This window comes from Equus caballus, chromosome 1, assembly GCF_041296265.1.
Source record: "Equus caballus isolate H_3958 breed thoroughbred chromosome 1, TB-T2T, whole genome shotgun sequence".
NCBI classification, from domain to species: Eukaryota; Metazoa; Chordata; class Mammalia; order Perissodactyla; family Equidae; genus Equus; species Equus caballus.
In genome coordinates, this window is record NC_091684.1 from 4,542,753 (window position 1) to 4,552,412 (window position 9,660).

Consider the following 9,660-nt stretch of genomic DNA (forward strand, 5'->3'; position numbering starts at 1 on the left):
GAGGTTCGTGGTGTTTCTTGTCTGGACACCCTGTCAGTGAGGGAAGGACATGAATGTGCAACCCTGGACAAGGAGTCTCCACATCTCCGAGACAGGAACCCAAGAGGGCTAAAACTCTGCTGCTAACAGTGATATATTGATAAAGCACTATTGATCATCAGTGAGACGGAGCTGGCCGGCCGTCCACGGGAGACACGAAACCAGCCGAGCAGCCTGGGAGGGCATGCGCCTCTGGGGGGCCTGGCTCGGGGGGACGGCCAGCTCTCCTAACTGCCGTGATGGTGATGAACACGTATTGATTTCTCTAGTGCCTCTCCGGAGCCCCAGAGCACTTCATGCACTTATTGGAAAGTGCCTGAAACCAAATTGAAGACAAGCCCAACGAGGAGAATCAATCCAAATGTTAAGGGCATCTGAGGGCTTTGGAGCAAATGGGCAGAGACAACAGGTACTCAGCCGCCCCCCAGTTCCAAACACTTAAGGAAGACACTTTGCCCCACTCCATTCAATAGCCTGCTGCTGCCTTGCCAGTAAAACCGAAATTAAGAGGTTAGTGTCTGCACTCTGATGGTGGATGCACACAGCTTTCAGGGAAGGACCCCAAAGGGGTCTGCAGATCCGCACACACTGAACGGCACTCCTGGCCCCACTCAGAGCACACGGCCTCCTGCTCCCCCCTGCCTCCCCGCCCCGGGTGGCTGCCTGTGGTCCTGCCACCTGAGCCCCTAGGCACAGCGGTGGTGGCACCATGCCCAGCCCAGGGGGTCTTACCAGGCTGCCTTGGGCGCTTGCTGGAGGAGCATCGCTTGACACCCAGGCTCTCAGAAAACAAAACCATTTTATAAAAACTTTCTAGTTGGAAATAATTTCAAACTTACAGGAAAACTGGCACAATAGAAATCATGTAGAGAACTCCCAATAATCCTTTGTCCAGATTCACGACTGCTAACAGCATCGTCACCGACCTCCCCACCTCCCTGTGCACATTTTCCCGAACCTGCTGAGAGGAGTTGAACACATCACGGCACTTCATCCCAACACTTAGGGGGTGTGTCTAGAGCGTAAGGGCTCCCTGTGCATAGATGCGGCGGCTGTCAGCTTCAGGGAGGGTATCACTGATGCAGCACTCAGCCTGCCACTTGGACTCCAGTTTGTCATTAGATGCAATAACGTCCTTCAGAACATGCTTTCCCTTTAAATGTAGGGTCCAGTCTAGGAGCAGGAATCTCAGTTAATTGCCATATCTCTTTAGTCCCCTTTCACTTGGAACATTCTCCAACCCTTTCTTTGTCTTTTCTGACATTCATGTTTTGGAAGAAAAATCTAGGATTTCATAGCAGCTTTCACCCTGGGCTGCTGGGCTGGAAGAATCTGCTGATGTCCCCCATAGACACAGGGGCCAGACCCAGCCTCGGTCCTCCAGCCATGGCCATGTCGTGTTTGTAACCAGTGGACCACACCATGGAACCTTGCAGGGGCTGGGCCTATGGCTGCCTATCTGAAGACACCCCCAAAGTGGGCATGGTGGGACAGGACCCAGGCCGATTCCAGGGGTTCCATCCTGGCCTTTCATGAGCCACACTGCAGGACCAAGCAGGCCACCTTGAGGACCAGAGCAACTCTGAGCAGCCTGCTCCCTCATGCTCTGCAGCCCCACTTTGGGAAAGGCTCTGAAAGCCACATTACTGTTAGATTTTCCACAGTTCCCTGAGGAAGAAGAAAAGGGATGCAAGGCATGGGAGGAGAAAGAGAGGCCCGTGCTTAGGGTGGGGGTCAGCGGGGAGAGGCAAGCTCGAGCCCGCGGCTGGTCTGTGCCAGGTGAGTGCATGCCTTGCTCCCCAAGACGCCGCTGCCTGCAGCCGCACCAGGGCAAAAAACCCCAGAGGAAAAAGGGCCCTTGCAGTTCCCATGGAGAATTGTATTTTTAGAAGCTGCCAATTTTCTCCATTCTGACCCCAGACTTTGAGTCTGACGCCCTAATTGGGATGAGACTTTTAGGCATCCTGGGATGGGAGGAAGAATATGGTGCTTGTGGGAAGAAAATAAATAACTTGTGGCCAGATTGCGGAAAGTGAGAGATTGTTTCTTGGCCACAAATTCTTCCTTCACAGCAGGCATGCCCCTTTGCAGTGAAATGCTGTCTCTCCCACACATTGCTCAGCTGCATTAGATCTGGGCTGGCCATGTGCTGTGCCTTGGGCAACAGAATGTGGCAGAACTGATGCTGAGCTCAGGCCTCAGGTGGCCTTGGGACTTCTGCCTTGCCCTCTTGGAATACTGTCCCGAGGGCAGGAAGCTCGTCTACCTTACAGGAGGAGGAGGGGCCATGTGACTGAGGACCAAGGGGCCTCAGTGGACAGCCAGTATCACATGCTAAACACGTGGGTGAGGCCAGCTTCACCGTTGCAGCCCCTGACCCTGCAGGTAAATGCAGCCACACAGGTGGACCAGATGGAACCAGAAGAAGAAATAACTGGTCAATCTATGGAAAAGTGAGAGATAATAAATCATTGCTGTTTTGAGCCACTACATTTTGGAGCAATGTGTAATAGAAAACTGTAATACCTAGCATGACTGATCAAGACAAAAACTAACAAAAAAGAAATGTGAAATACTAAAACCAGGAATGAAAAAAAAAAAGATATTGTGGATTAAGGAGTTAGTAAAGGGATATTGTAAACCTCATTATGCCCCAAGTTAAAAACTTAGGGAAATGGATAAATTCCTCGAAATACAAAAACTATAACTGACACAAAATTAATAGAAATGTAAATAGCTCTACATCAGTCTTAAAAATGGAATCCATAATTAAAGACCTTCTCACAAAGAACACTCCAGGCTCAGAGGGCTTCCCTGGTAAATTCTACCAAGTGTTTGAGGGATAAAGAAGACCAAGCTTACACAGCCTTTCTTGGAGACGAGAGGAGGAGGGGGCACCTCCCCACACATTTTATACGTCCAGCATAAGCCCGATATCAAAACTTGAGAATAATCAAAGAGGAACAGAAAATTATAGGCCCCTATCTTTGTTGAACAGAGACACAAAAATCCTTCACAAAACATTAAGGAATTAAATCTGGCGATACGAAGAAGCATAAGACACCATGACCACACGGACTCATCCCAGGGGCGCAGGGTTGTTTTAACGTCTGCAGATCAATTGTAATTCACCGCATCAGCAGAGTAAGGAGAACAGCCGCATAATCCTCTCAACAGGTGCAGAAAAAGCACTCCATAAAATTCAGCTCATTCATTCTGAAAACTCTCAGTGAGTTAGGGATAGACGGGAACTTCCTCAATGAGACCAGGCATCATGAGAAACCCACAGCTAACTCCTGTTTAGTGGAGAGAACTTGAGTGACTTTCCCATGAGCTGGAGAACACAGCAAGAATGTCCATCCTTTCCGCTTCTACTCAACACTGACGGGAGGTCGTAACCAGTGAAATAAGGTAAGAAAAAGAAATGAAAAGCATAAGAATGCGAGAGGAAGAAGTAAAAACTCTTTTTTTCCCACAGGTGATATAATCATATATGGAGAAAATCCTAAGTAACCTAAAAGAAAACTACTGGGACTAGTTAGTAAATTTTTTTAAGGGTGTGAGATTCAAGGACAAACTAAAAAAACTGAGTCAAGGTCACAAAAGAAAAATCAAGTCTGAGAAACTGTCACAGGTTGGAGAAGACTAAGGATTTGTGACGACTAAATGCAACGTGGCATCCGGGACAGAACAGGGACACTAGTGGAAAAACTTGTGAACTCTGAACACAGTCTACGGTTCGGTTACCAGCATTTACCGGCATGAGTTTCTTAGTCCTGATAACCGCACCACCTTTGCATGAGACGTTAGCGCGATGGGAAGCTGGTCAAGGGCACATGGGAACACTTGTGCTATCTCTGCTGCCCTTTAAGCCTAAAATTATGCCAGATAAAAAGTCTAAAAACACAAACGACGTCAGTGGAGACTTTCTGAGCATGGCAGAAGCCAGGAGCTCTGGAGGCAGCCAGAGCACCTCTTCCCCAGGCCAGTCTTGCTGTCTGCAGCTGGAAGCTGTTCCGGGGAGCTCGGCCCTTCAACTTCCTTCCAGAGGTTCTGAAGCTACTTACTACCTATAAAAAATCTCTTGTTGCTTAGAAAAAAAATCACCATTAAGAAAATGAAAAGGCAGGGTCAGGCCGGTGGCCTAGGGGTTAAGTTTGCACGTTCTGCTTTCACGGCCCGGGGTTCGCCGGTTTGGATCCTGGGTGTGGACCTGTGCACTGCTTGTCAAGCCATGCTGTGGCAGGAGTCCCACATAAAAAGTGGAGGAAGATGGGCACAGATGTTAGCTCAGGGCCAATCTTCCTCAGCAAAAAGAGGAGACTTGGCGGCAGATGGTAGCTCAGGGCTAATCTTCCTCAAAAAAAAAAAAAAAGAAAAGAAAATGAAAAGGCAAGCCACAGACTGGGAGACAATATTTCTAACACATGTAATCGACAGATGAATTATTTCTAGAATATATAAAGAACTCCTACACCTCAATATTGACATGACAAATATAAAAATGAGAAGAGAGCAAACAGCCACGTGACCAAGAAGATAAAAAAAAAAAGAGCCAGAAGCCCAAGCAGAGTGCTCAATACCATTAGTCATCTGGGAAACGCAAACTAAAACCACCGTGAGATTTCACTTCACACCGTAAAGGGTAGAATTAAAAAGAATGACGACCCTCAACACTGTGTATGTCACTGGTGGGTGTGTACAATGCTACAACCACTCTGGAAAACTGGAAGTGTCTGTTAAGTTGGACCTACACCTGCCCAGCAGTCACCTCCCTGTGTGCACACCTGGGAGACGGGTGAACACGTGTCCACCGAAGACTTGAACAAGGATGCTTACAGCAGCTTTATTTGTAAAAGCTACGAGCTGGAAATAACTCCATGTCCACCGATAAAAGAATGAATAAACAGACTACAGTGTGTTCCGACAATGGAACATAAATCGGCCACACGAAATGAACTTTCCATACAGGCAACGACACGGCCAAATCTCGAAACTCCGTATTGAAGGAAAGAAGCAAAGAGTGCCTCCTGGGTGATTCCACTCACAGGAAGTCCACAGTCAGACTAACCCACAGCGACAGAGGCAGATGGGAGCAGGGGTTGCCTGGAACGGGGCAGCTGGAAAGTTCCTGAAGTGGTGGAAAAGTTGTATGTCTAAAAAAATCTTTAAATTGTGGTAAAATATACATGAAAAGTTACCATTCTAAATGCACAGGTCAGTGGCACGAAGTACTCGCACAATGTTGTACAGCTATCACCACCTTCCATCTCTAGAGCTTTCTCATCATCCCAGACTAACACTCCGCACCCAGTGAACACTAACCACACCCTTCGCTGGCAAATGCCGTTCTACTTTCTGTCTCTGTGGACTTGACTATTCTCAGTACTTTGTACGAGTAGAATTATGCAATATTTGTCCTTTTGTGACTGGCTTATTTCACTTAACGTAATGTCCTCAGGGCTCATCCATGCTGTACCTTGTGTCAGAATTTCCTTCAGGGCTAAACAGTACTTCATTGTATGGATGGACCACATTTTATTCAACTGTTTATCCATTAATGGACAGTTGGGGTTGTTTCCATCTTTTGGGTACCATGAATAATGCTGCTTTGAACAGGAGTGTGCAAATATCTGTTCAAGAAAAGTTCTGTATCTTCACTGGGCTGTTGTTTACATAGGGGTATGCCTTTTCCAAACTCATCAAACGGTACACTTAAACTCTGTGAACTGCCCCAGCTCTCCTGCATCCTGCCACCATAAGCCTCAGGTGTAGTCTTTTACCCCCTCCGCACCCCTCTGCCCACCCCTTCTGGCCCTGACCTTGGGGGCTTGGGAGGAAAGCCCTCTCCTGCTCCTCCAGCCTTGAGTTGGGACTCCTCACCTGCTCCCCAGGTGACTCAATTCAACCCCCCATGTGGCCGGCTGGGAGTCACATTGCCCATGGGGAATGGCGAGGCTTTCCAGGAGACCCCGGTAGCTGGCTCCATGCGCCTCACTAGTATCCGGTCCTTTGTCTGGTCACTCCCAGATCTTCACTCTTTGCAGCTGAGCCCCAGAGGCAGCCTGTCCCCCTAGAGTGGCCAGGCCCGTGTGCGGTGGACGAGTGGCCTGCACTTCCCTGAGCCATCCCCAGGCCTCCCACGTAGAAAGCAGCAGGCTCTTGCAGCACTTTGGAGTGACTCTGCACATTTTTTTTTTTTAAACAATTCAACAATAGAGTTGAAATAGGCTTAAGGCTCTCTCGCTTTCCTTGAAGTTCTGTATTGTATTAATAAAGAGAAACAGTAGGAATTGTGGTAAAAATAATAAAAAGGCAGCTCTGTCGGAGAGGAGGAGCCAAAGCTCTCTCTGGGGGATCTATGCCTACTCTGGAGCTAATTCTTCTCTGGAATAAGTTTGATGTGTCCTCAAAAATAATTAAAGCGGCTTCCATTTCCGTGAAGACAAATGGAACAGTGGAAGTCCTGAAGGGGAGCTCACTCTCCCCATGTGTGTCGCCGTCTGCTGGGCCACCAGTCTCAGCAGAAACCCGCTGCGTCTCCCCCAGGTAACCAGAGGCACGTTCTCTCTGCCTTGGCTAGTCCACCTGCTGGGAGTGGGGTCTCAGCGCAGTCCCTGTGCGGTGGCATCAGCTGTGGGCAAGCCCCGACTTCCTCTCACACTGAGCTGTGTGCGTGGCCTCCAGGAAAGGCAGCGGAAGCCCTAACCCTAAGCCCCCAGCAGCTCCCCTACTGCTGGCCTGTCTGCCCAGATGCAGGCGGAGAGGCACTCTGCCCTGAGCAATGGATGGCAGCCCAGCCTGCAGCTGGGAGCCCCCTAAAGCACCCTGAGCACCCAGTACCTAGCCAGATGCACACCCCGGCAGGTCACGGAGAATGGTTTACCCTCCCACAGGGGCTGCCAGTTGATCCCTAAGATCACAGGCTCTGTTAAAAGCCTGGTTCACTGCACAACATCAGCCGTCTTCCACTGACCCTGGGGCCCACATCCTTGCTATGGGTCTCTCTGCTTGAGGTCAAGGGTCAAAGCCACTTTCCATTCAGGTCCAATTTTAGGAGGGGCTCTCACACACCCACTAAAACGGGCTGGTCCTGGTGGCAGCGTCAGCCTGGGCTGTCCTTAAGTCTTTCAAGTACTTGCTAATTTTCCAAGCTCCCTTTTTCTCCTCCATAAATTGATCTTTAAGAATAGGTATTTAATATACAAAGCACAAAATTTGTCACTGGTTAATCCCTTAAATGATATACCAGCATTTAGATAATGGATATATTAGCATTTTGTAAATGTTAAAACCTACACATAACATATTGTTGTCAATAATATCAAAATATTATTAATGCCAAAAATGTCAGAATAGTTTGGCCTCTTGAATGTAGCAATATTGGTGTTCAATTTGGAAATAGCACTATATGTGTATAAAATCCAAAGGAAGGCATTTTTAGTTAAAAGTAAAATGATTCAATATGACGGTAGCTTGTGTTAGTACTGTAAACCCAGAGAACTTTTCTTGAGGTTGCAAAAAAGAACGAATGGTGCCCATTTTAAATTCACCGAGTTCACAGAAGAGATTGGGGACAAAGCCGTTTACCAAAGTCAGAAGCCTGGGGAGCAGAGGCAGGCCTGGGCAGGCGTGGCGCCGTGGGCAGGCTCCCACGGGCATCCTGCACCACCCTGCTGTGCCGTGCACCAGGGGCAGGCCCACCAAGACTGGCCAATTCCATGCCACTTGAGCTAAGGACCACGCTACCTGAGAGGAAGATGCATGGCATAGCAGGAGGGGACATACATGAGTCTCAAACTCGATGAATCTACACCACCTGCAATTTACAGCACCGCTCTGCCGGTGTCATACGCAGCCTGCATTTCTCCCACTTTTCTTGTCTGATTAATTTATTTTGGGGGGGGATGGGGAACTAAAGACGTATTTACTTTGAAGCCGATTTTATTTTTTCAGCATCTTTAGGAGTTTATATTCTTCCCTAAAAATTACCCAGAAGACCCTGGAAGCTGTCTGGCTGTCACAGAATTCACTCACATCTCACTTCCCTTCTAGAGCTGATGAGCATCCGTCACATGTGCAGCACTGGCATTCGCACACCATTGCACAAATGCTGGGAAGACCCCACTTTTGCCTCTGAGAAAAATGTCAGGTAACAATGGATGTTCAGAAAGCAGCACAATTATCTCCCAAATCATTTCCAGACATTATCTCAGTTCAGAGCTTCCTGGCAAAGGAGATGGGCACAATGTAGCCATTCACCAGCCAAGAGATACCCTCAGGGACAAAAGCCCAAAGACAGTGACACTCAGCTCAGCTCACCAGATAGGAAACAGTGACTTTGAAAATGAAATAAAAATATTTTTGGGGAAACACATTATTTCAAGTTTTAAAATGGGACCTTATTAAAATGTTTTACCTTGCATTGTTTCTTCTTTTTATGTGCTAAATTTAAAAACCACCTTTTTAAACAGAGAATTTCCAACACGTATGAAGTAAATGGAATAGCATAATGAGCCCTATACACCTAGAATTCAGCTTCAACATCCATCAACATTATGCCAGCCTTGTTTCATCTCTACCTCCCGCCCCCAATCACCACCTCTTTCCAGGTTAAAATTTACATGTTTTGAGACAAACAAGTCTTAACTGCACATGTTTGACAAATAATAGACACATTTCTTAACCTACATCTCTGTTAAGACACAGATTTTTCACCACCCCTATGGTGGTGTTCCTCATGCTTCTTCCCAGTTAACACACCCACTCCACTCTAGGCAACCAGCCCTCTGAAATTGTTTTCACTGTGGATCAGTTTTGTATTTTTCAGAACATTGTATAAATGAAATGATAGCATTTGTACTCTTCCGTGTTTGGCTTCTTTCATTTGGCATGGTGTCTATGAGCCTCGCCCAGGTTGTTGCATGATATTTCACTTCTTCTTATTGCTGAGTAGTATTCCAAGGTATGGATAAACTACAAATTGTTTATCCATTCTTCTTTTGGGTGTCATTTAGGTTGTTTCCAATTTCTGGTCATTATGAATACGATTGCTAAAGTCTTCCAGTTTTGTTCTTTATCAAAGTTGTCCTGACTCCTTTGGGTTCTTTGCATTTCCCCACACAATTTTTTGAATCTTGTCAATTTCTATAAAAGCCTGCTGGGATTGTGGCCTGAATTGCTTTGGAATTTTAGATCAATTTTTGGAGAATTGACATCTTAATTTTTCAATCCATGAACATAGTATATCCCTCCATTTATTTAGGTCTTCTTTACCTTTTTAATATTTTTTAGTTCTCAATATAGAGGTCTTGTACATCATTTGTTAAATCTATTTCTAAGTATTTTGGGTTTTGATGCTATTATAAATTGTTTTACTTTTGAATTTTCCACTTCTTTCCTTTTTTTTTTGGCTGATAATACATGGAAATATCATTGACTTTTGCATATTGGCCTTATATCCATGACCTTGCTAAATTACCCATGTAAGTTCTATAGTTTTTTCTTGTTGATTCATTAGGATTTTCTATGTACACATTCACGCCATCTGCAAATAGGTACAGTTTTACTTCTTTCTTTCCCATCTTCATGAATTTTGTTTTATGGCTTCACTGCCCCAGG